Here is a 10832-nt window from a genome sequence, read left to right on the forward strand (position 1 = left end):
ATCCGAGGGGCATACTTTCAATTAGAAAAAGTATCTAAATAACGTGTACTCAGATATGTCATTCATGTTGCAGAAGATTGTGTAATTATTAAAATGTAAAAATTGACTTTTTATACGGACACCCTCAAACATCCAATTAGAAACTTATTGCCTGGTCTCTCCTGATGCCAATAAAATTAATTCCACGTTTCTAAGTGCAATATTCACTGAGATATTTAAATTTTAAAAATGAAAGAAATCAGGGGAAAAAACGGCGATAAATGCAGGTCAAACGGTTTTTCGGCTTTTAGTGCTGTTTCCCCCCCCCCCAACTTTTCTCCGTTTATCGAATTCGAATATTCGAATATCTCAGCGAATATTGCACTTAGAAACATAGAATGTTTTTGTTGCCATCAGAAGAGACGGGACAACAGCTTTCTAAGTAGGTTTTGGGGCACACGGAGACTGTAAAGAGAGTTAATATCTTTATTGTAATAACTATACAACCCCTTGCAACATGAATGACATATCCGAGTACTACACGTTATTTGGATACTTTTTCTAATTGAAAGTATGCCTCTAGGATCAACCGTTGGCAAGTAAAATGTCATACTCCCTATTACCTATGCACCCTGTATATAACGTAACCATCTTTATACTATTGCCAGGTTTAAAATATTTTGTGTTCTAGTACTTTCATTCTATTATAATTGCAAAGAATAACTTTAATTATGATCACCCTGTGTACATTTGAGAAAAAATGTTGAGTTTCAAAATTGAAGATGGAAAAATATCTAAAATTTTATCTCGAAGGATTTATATGATATTTTAAAATTTTATGTGAAAATTAGATTATGTTAAATAATCCAATAAGATACATAAATGCTTTTGCACCCGATAAAAAGAAATTTGTTTTTGATCGATTAATGTATTGGGAATACTTTATTAACGGGAATTCTTATTCGAAAAGATCGCATGCTAATTTCAAGTTTTCCTCCATTTTTTGTTATTTTTCAAGAAAATTTATAATTGGAAGTATACGCCCAGGAGCAAATATTTACAAACAAAGGAAACAAAGTACCGGGAACTCTGTTATTTAGTGAAATTTGACAAATCTGTTTTAATATCGTTTGTGTTTTTCCAGCAAAGCTAAAGCTTTTTTTGAGCCTTTTAAACCTCCGAAAGATTTTTGGTGTTGCGGTTTGTTAAGCTGTGTACGCGTTTCACGTATTAAATATCGTCTCGCGTGTAAAAATTTTTAAATTCGTTGTGTATTTTAGTGTGTTTCTTCCAAATTATTTTCAATATTTTACTCTTTTTTTTCTCTGAAAAACGCGAGAATGTCATTTCCTATTCATGGAATTTAATCGTAATGATACTTTAATCACCAAAAAATAAAACAACTCTTCATACTAGTAAAATAAGCTCTTCACAATGCTCTTTAGTTCACGAATTTTTGAATTGTGACGTAGAGTTGTTTGAAGTAAATTTAGTACATATGTTCAAATGCTTTTTGTTCCAGGTTACACATGAATATCAAGTAATGAGATCAGGACGGAGCTCAGGTATTTTGTGGCCTTCTGGAAAAGAATTTTACGATCTGGTGCGAAATAATTTTGGAGAGTTTTTAGAAAATTTGCGCGACATGGTGCTGACACGGTTCTACTTATTTTGAAGGCCCGTTACCTTAGACAGGGTGTCTTGTAAGTGCTAATGCGACTTTTATCTCATCAACCATCCGTCGTAAAGGTATAGTTTAAATTTAAAAACTGCTCAAAAAGGCGTTTAAAAATTACCCTGTACTAGTTTTGAGAGTGAAAATACAGCGTGTAACAAAATAAAAAAAATCTAAATTTTTATACAATCCCCCTGTCCTCTAGCTTCTAATTAGAAAGTTGTTTTCTCTCCTGATGCACACAATAATTAATAATAACGAATATTGCAAATGTGCAATATTCGTTGAGATATTCGAATTCAAATATCGTAGAAAAGTTGGGTTGCCTTGCCCGTTATTTTTTGCTATTCTTTCATAACTTTTCTCCGATTTATGAATTCAAATATCTTAGCGAATATTGCACTTAGAAACATGAAATTTTTTTTGTTGGCCTCGGGAGAGACAGGACAACAACTTTCCAACTGGAAGTTGGAGGGCAAGTGGACAGTACAAAAATTTAGATTTTTTTATTTTTTTACACGCTGTATTTTCACTCTCAAAACTAGTACAGAGTAATTTTTAAACGCCTTTTTTGAGCAGTTTTTAAATTGAATTTATACCTCTACAACGGACGGTTGATGAGATAAAGGCCGCATTAGCACTTATAGCACACCCTATATATTTTGTAGATAAACACTGGAAATTTGATGCATGGAATAAAAGTCCTCGCTGTGGACGCTGGAAGGGACCTGTCAAAAATTCTTGACCCTAGAGATGCCCTGTCAGTCACAGATTCATAGCGATTTGTTATAAGATCGCGTCCATAGAGCCCCGATCGCATGTCCCATATTTTAAGAGACATGACTATACTTTTACCCATGTTTTTCGGCTGTGCTACCATTTTGTTAAAAATGCTTACTTTGTAGTTTTTGAAAACGTTTAATCAACATTACTAAATCCTGTATGAACGAATGGTTTAAAGAAAGCCTAAATAAGGTAGAAACTTTAACGAATAAATCGCTTCCGTCTTCTCTCTCATTTTTATTTGCTGCTTATTTACCGGAAAATCGTGAATTTCTTTGCTACAAGACTCTTGGGACCCCCTCCCTCTTCCTCCTCCGTGGATCCACGCTCTGGTCCTGTCCGTATGTGTATGTTAATAAGAAGTGATGTCTATAAATGGTTAATATCAATCTAAAATTTTATCAAGCAGTTAAAAAATGAAAATTAAATACGTATTTTAAACCCGTTTGACGGCCTCAAATATTTTACATCATGGTGCAGTGGCACCTTCCGCAAGTCTAGTCCTGAATGAGAGATATTGTTTTTATCGGAATAACACGTTTATAGCCTTATCGATTGGCCCAATAGCATCGTTGCGTAAACTCTCTGGTGCTGCCATCTGTTGTAAGAGTAAGACTTAATAATTCTTCCGCAAAACGAAACAGCTAAATCGGTTTTCTTAACCTTTTTTAGCCCGTGGCCGCCTTTTGGTCATATTTTTTTCTTGTGGATCCCCTTTCTGAACCAACGCCCCCTACATCCAGCCATAGGCGGAGATAGACGTAAAAGTCTGGGGGGCCGAATGATGACGACGATGTGTCAATTCATATATACGCATATACTTTAGATCAGTAGGCTTCACTTTTCACGCTGGGGGGCGAAAATGTCAAACAGCCGAAATTCTCACGGGAAGTTGATACCCGGTAAAGGGAAGTGTAACGAGCATGATCTCGATGGAAATTGACATTTGTAGGTATGCACATTATTTTTAACTCATTTTTGATTGACGTTACGTTTACGCCACGCTTTTTTAACATTTTTTTTTCAAGTAATTTTCACTCATTTTTGTAGTAACATTTTTGGAATATTTTTAACATTGTTGTAACTTAGAAATCATTTTTTTTTGGAATCAAAATTTCCATTCAGACTTCTAGCATTTTTTTAAATTCGTTTTTAATGTATAAATTTGATTTCTTATTATTTTTCAAAACGTTCATCCTTATATTCAATCGGGAAATTTTTTCCCCGTCTATTAATGAAAATAAATTTTTCTCATAATAAAAAATATGTTCTTTTTTAATTTTTTTTTTTTTTTTTTTGGTCACACTGTACATTATGTTTTGCGCTATCATGATATGTAATTATTATGAATAAATAAAACTTAATTAAAAAGATATAGTTCATCAAGCATGTCGCATCTGTCACTTTGTTAGAAATGCCCCGTTTTGTCCGTATGCTGATTAGGTGAGGCACTATTTCAGCGGTTCAATTAGCCTCTTCACACCTGAGCCAAAACTAACCAATGAAAAAAAAAATTTCTTTTGATTGGTTTGTGTTAGCTGGACGTCAAAATGCCGTTTAAAAAGAAAAAATCTAATTAATTAGAATTAATTAGGGTCGATAGGACCCAAATTTAAACTACTTTTCACTAGGACCATTTGAGTTAGGTACACACAGAGGCGCATTTATGGTTTTGACGCCTGTGGGCTACATGAATTTTGCCGCCTTCTCCCATTTTATTTTTTGAAGAAGGCCATTTCACCTATTGCCATTGGATATAGCAAGCCGGCGCATGCGATATCTTTACCTTTTTTTGCAGTATATCCAATGGCAATAGGAGAAATGGTCTTCTTCATTGACGTCACAAGCTTCGTGCGGTGGCCTTGTTCTGTAGGTAGTGTTGGTTAAAGTCACACTTTTAGTCGCTATTTTACCAACTATGGCCATATCGCAATTTACTGCCATTAGTGAGATGGGTTGGAAATGAAGGCGTTGTCTATTGGTGGTCGCCTCAAGTTCCTTAGGGAAAATATCTTGTACAGCCTTCCTCGGGTTCGAACCCGCGACCGTGACAGCAACCTTCACGGTGGTATAGCATCTTACCACCACGCTACTCGGACGCACTTTTAGTCGCTGACACGCTTGCACACTGTTTTGGTCACTCACATACTTGCACATGCTCTAGGTCACTCACCGACCTGGTCCGTAGGTTACTTGTTTGGTCATTCGCATGCTTGCTGAAGCTCTAAATTACTCTTTTGCTCACTCACATGCTTGCAAACTCTCTAGGTCACTTTCTTCGTCCCTTACTGACCTAGCCCCTAGATGTCTGGGCAGAGGTAGATTTATTGAGGGTTATGAAAATTTTTCCGCCCTTCTCCCATTCTATTAATTTTCTGGCCAATCATTCCTCAAATTAGCCCCCCGGAACTCGCCGCCCTGGGCTATAGCCCGCTAAGTCCCCCGTAAATACGCCTCTGGGTACACGTATGCTTCAGGTCTTGAAAAAATAATCATTAAAAACCGTTACAGATAATGTACACATATGTGTACCTCTGGAACGAAGAGGTTAGATCTGTTTATACGGGATTTTTAGAAAATGGCTAAAACTTCGGAGGTGAATAAGACCTGCCACACATCCGTTTGCCGAATTCGGAGGCGAACAACTGGAGCAAGTTCATTTTACCACCTTTTTCTCCTTCATCCTCACGTATTTTAGCTCCCAAAAGTAAGTTCCGTGATATTTTCGATGTATCCTGTCTTATGTAGATGCTCCGGGTTGAGAATTCTTTGGGTAAGGATGTAGAACCCATAAGAACCCATGTTTCTTTATTTATTCTCCACGCTCATATCAAAGAATTTAAAGAGAGCATAGGCCTTACCTAAAAGAACACTTTCACCAAAGAATTATCGACTTGGAGCATCTATACAGGGTGTCCTGTAAGTCCTATAATGCGGCCTTTACCACATCAACCATTCATCGTAGAGGTATGGTTCCAACTTGAAAAATGCTCGAAGTGTGTTCAGAAATCACTCTGTACCAGTTTTAGTGAAAATACAGTGCGTCACACAAAATAAAAAAATCTAAATTTTTATACGGTCTCCCTGTTCACTAAGGAAGGAATTACACTATAAAAGTTATTTTATAAAACTTGAAAATGCAACTAATAAGCGTACCGTGCAACCAATAGTCTTATTGGTTGTTTTTTAAGTTTTGTAAAAGATCTTTTATCAAACTTTTATAGTGTAACTCCACCCTAACATCCAATTAGAAAGTTGTTCTGTCTCTTCTGAAGCCAAAAAAAATCCCATGTTTTTAATTGCAGTATTCGCTGAGGCAAAAGTTCAAAAATCGGAGAAAAGTTAGGAAAGAACAGTATAAATAGCAGGAAGAAGCTTTGTCCGTTAGTTTATGCTGTTCTTCCGAAATTTTTCTTCGATTTTCGAATTCTAATATATCAGTGAATATTGCACTTTCAGAGACGTAAAAATTTTTTTTGTTGGCCTCAGGAAAGACGGGGCAACAACTTTCAAACTGGAAGTAAGAAGACGAGGGACCGTCTTCTAACGAAGAATTTAGATTAATTTCAGACTAAATTTAGGTTTTTTTATTTTGGGACACACTGTATTTTCAATCTCAAAACTGGTACAGAGTGATTTCTAAACGAATTTTGAAATTTTTTTTAAATTGGAATCTCATACCTTCTCCGACGAACGGTTGATGAGATAAACATCACATCAGAACTTACAGGACACTTTGTATAAGGGAAAACACATCGAAAATATCATGGCAATAACTTTTGCGAGCTAAAAACCTGAAGTGTATATTGAAATAAAGATGTGGAAAGTCCCATTATTTTTTTTAATTTAAAATTTTATTTTCTGTTAAACATCTGCGTGACTTATATTCCAAAAGTTATTTACAGTTCTTAAATTATTACCAGTACCCGAAAAGTTCTTTTTTTTGTTATTTTCAATATTCCAATAACCCAATGAGTCAATGGTTAGTGACCAATTCACAAAAATCGATCCCCTTCACCACAAAACCCAAGTTTAAAGCCCTGATTTCCAACGTGGGCCCACGCCCCACAGAATAGCAATATGATTTTTAAGGGAGGCAGTTTCATTTTCTATTGGGAGAGTAATCAGAATTTATGAAAATTCATATACAATGAAAAATGTTTTTTTCAGAATTAATGAAAAATTCATGTTCAGCGGGAAAAAAATTTCATAACTGATGAAAATTCATATTAATAAGTAGATAATTCCTATTTAACTCAAACCCCTGGGGCCCCGTTGCTCACCCGTATAAGACGATACTGTGTGAATAGCGATAAGACAATATGACATGTGGCCATTGGGCTTCGTGGAATTTTTTTTTTTTTGGCCTGCAATACTTCAGAGGTTAAAATCCCTGATTCAGACAAAGTCAATAGTATTTTAGGCTTCCTTCATGTGAATAGGCTATCACTTTTAGGGGACATTGCGAAAAAAAGATTGGAAACCACTGGTTTAAAATATAAAATTGCTGTATTTATATAGTCTGTCTTAGTTGTAAATCATTGGGAAATGAAGTCTGCTGACGAAATTCAAAAATCGTGTTACATAATATACGCTATCACGAATACTTTCTAATACAAATAATTAATGTGTTGTGCAATTAAGCGAGAACAGATATTAAATGAAAGTTCAATTTCATCGTACAATATTGCAGCGCTCATTCTGAGAAATACGGTAATCAATATATTTTGTATTAAAAAAAACTCATTAAGAAACCCAAAAATTAAAAACACGAATATTTTTATTGATACAAGAAATATGCACTTTGTTAAAAAAAATTAGTTTTAAAATCATTTGAAAAGTGGAATTCATTATTTTAGACTCAACTACAGATAATTGGAATTCCAATCTCATTAATCATAGACCTAATTAATTAAAAATGAAACAGAAATAATTATTGCAAACAACTGAGACTAAAATTGGAAATTTATATCAAAAAGGATCCTTTTTTTTCAAATGGAATAGTTTCCCATTATTTGACTATTACAAAACTACCATCAGAGAGAGAGAGAGAGAGTTTCATACTACAAAAAAAACTTCTTGCTAGAATTTTTGACGAATTAATGTACAAATTGAAAAGAAATTAATCTAAAGTCGCCTATGATGAAATCAGATCTGTGAAAGTGTATAATCCGAATGCAATGAGTGATTTATAAGTTCCCAACCGAGTGAAACTGTTCAAGAAAGGCCAATAATGTGTCCACCCACTATACGAAACATACAGACAATATTCTACAGAACTACTTAACAATACATAAACCTTGTAAGTATTGAAACAGAACACTGCCGACATGATTCAAAATGGTGTCTGATGATGCACATGGGATGTCGGTCGATACTTGCGCACGTGCAAAAATACGAACCTGCGCATTTCAAAAGAATATTGCTAAACATTTTTTACTTTAAAAAAAACGCGTTATCTCGTACAATTATTTTACGATTTTATGTTTTGCTTTAAGTGAAAAGTTTCCTTTAGATAGACTGGCCATATTTTCTTGAGGAAAATACGAGAAATTGGAATTCCAAATAGCCAACTGCCGTCAAAGATAAACAAAGTTGGCCATTATCGCTAAAATCTCTGAAAAATCGCCAATGGCATGAACATAAGCGGATACAGACTCCTTGTACGGGAGAGGGGGGGGGGGAATTAAAACACCGAGGGTGTGTATAGTGACCGGGGGAGGCTAATGTCCACCTCCGACCTCCCAAAATGCCAATTATGCTACTTTTCACTGAACGGGGGAGGAGATCGTCCCCATCGCCTTTGCTCTGTATCCGCCATTGGGCAAGAAATCAAATACAAATACACCACAACAGGCAAAATGCCCAATGAGGTGCTGAGAAAAAGTTGCGCATAACAATGTCATATACGACCTACAAAAGCCATTCAATGCAATACAACGTCCTACTCAGCTCTGCCCCGCCTCTTTTTGCGAAGAAATGTACAAAATCTCTACTGCAAATCGCAGTAAATTGAATTCTTTTTCACAAAATACCAAACACACATATATGAACACATATTCCGTATTGCCCCTTTGGAGGGGGTAATGAACCTTGGGGCCAGTAGAAGCTACAAAGACAACATGGGATCCTGTGAGTTGGAATAGCGAGGGCTGGAATGCGATGGGAAAACAAGTTTCTGTGAAGAGGGTGATGAGACAAATGAGTTTGGAAAAATGAAGTTTTGGTCTAACATGAACAATATTTGAAAAATGAAATATTTATACTTAGAGTCACACATACACACATAATTATCATAATGCAATCGACGCTCGATATAACGGTCATGTGTTATTGCACCCGTTCCATTACAATGACCGCGTTGCGATAACCAAATTTTCACACATTCATCCTATGATATGTTTCATCCAATATAATGACCTACAAAAGCCATTCAATGCACTACAACGTCTGACTCAGCTCTGCCCCGCCTCTTTTTGCGAAGAAATGTAAAAAATTTGGTTTTCCGTTCTGTTTGACTGATCCTTCTTATTGGCAAATTCGGTATACAGGGTGTATAGGTAACAGGGCGTATGGTATTTTACTGGCAAACCGTTGATCCTAGAGGCATACTTTAAATTCTTTAAATTAGAAAAAATATCTAAAAATAACGTGTAGTACTCAGATATGTCATTCATGTTGCAAGAATGGTATAGTTTTTGAATACACGTGCGTCCAAAATTGAAGTCTCAAAGATAGGGTGACCTTAGGACCCGTATTTTACTGGACATTCTCGTATTTTCCCGTAATCAAAAACAAGGTTGTTGCCCTGTCTCTCCTGATGTCAACAGAAAAAATTACACGATCTAAGTGCAGTATTCGCTGAAATATTCGGATGTGAAAAATGATGGAAAGTTTGAAAAAAAAAAACAGCGTTAAATACGGATAAACCCGTTTTACTCGCATTTAACGCTGGTTTTCTCCAACTTTCCTCCCTTTTCCGAATTCAAATAACTCAGTGAACATTGAACTTAGAAACGGGGAACTTTTTTGGTTGGCATCGAGAGAGACCAGGCAGCAACTATTTTTGATTACGGGAAAATGCGAGAATGTCCCGTAAAATACGGTCGTCCTATCTTTCAGACTTCAATTTTGGACGCACGTGTATTCAAAACATCAGCACTTAAAAACCCATAAATACGCCATGGAATTTCGCTAAAGAAAAAATTGACTATGTCGCTCAATTTTTATATTTACATAGTAGCTCCAATGTAAAATAGATAAAAGCCGTGATATACAAAAAAAAAAAAAAATGTTTGATGTGCGACCAATTTTCCTTCAAAAAGACGAGCCTAATGCTCCACTTGGGGCAGGAAAAAAACAAAATCGATAATGAAGATGTAGAATGTATGAGATTATTTTTCTGGTTCGTGTAATCTTTATATAAGTCATGTGATGTGGATCAAAAGCGGCGGAAAATTAGATTTGTTTGGGCCCCGCTGAAGCAACAAATGCTATTACCAGAAGTCCCCCTTGTGGACCCAGGAAAAAAAAATAAAAAAAATACTTTCTCGTGAATTCCGTAGATCATTTTTCTGCAATGTATACTGGGTGCCCGGGATAAAGGTATCCAAAAGGCGACAAGTGTATCCCACACGATTACAATCAAAGTCGGTTATAACGCGATATTGGAGATTCCGCGAAATTTTGTCGTTAAAACCAAGGTTGATGTTGTCAAGACCTTTATCAACGGAAAATATAAACAGATACATCCAAATACAAAACATGAAGTTGTTAATTCATTTTGTTTAGGGTGACCATATTTGGTCGAGAAAAATACGGGGTCATAAATACGATGTATTTACAGCGAAACCTTCCCTTTACGGACACTTTTCTGATCCCCAATCCCGTGGAATAGGGCTTTAATATATAGTATTTCACTTCTCATTAACGGACACTCTCGGTAGCGGACAGTAAAACCATGCACTCTTATTAGTTTTTTGGTCATAAACCAAGAATTCATCAACTAAGATTACGTTCAACCCCACGCTCGTATTGGTGAATATGATAAATCGTCTCATTAAAATGTTCAATTAACTTAACATAACCTATAGTCTAGAATGGTAAATTCGAATTGTAATGTTGGTTTGGTTTCTTGTAAACATGTGAAGAAAGCCAACATTGCAAGACTGATAATGTTGTTACAAATGTTTTATCTTTTAATTTTCATTGCAAAATATGTGTGGTGCATGTATCATGTACGGGTAAAAATAATTAGTTTAATAAAGAGAAGAAAGGTTATAAATTTTTCCATATCTATCAGACTTTATTTGGGAATTATACATAATCGCCAGTAAAAGTGATAAATGTAGTGAAATTTAAACAAACTTTATTTATCGAGACAATTGGTGATTAT

Source organism: Pholcus phalangioides, unplaced genomic scaffold (genome assembly GCF_987345545.1).
Source record: "Pholcus phalangioides strain wild (caught in Gottingen) unplaced genomic scaffold, Ppha-v1.0 ptg000017l_1, whole genome shotgun sequence".
Taxonomy (NCBI): domain Eukaryota; kingdom Metazoa; phylum Arthropoda; class Arachnida; order Araneae; family Pholcidae; genus Pholcus; species Pholcus phalangioides.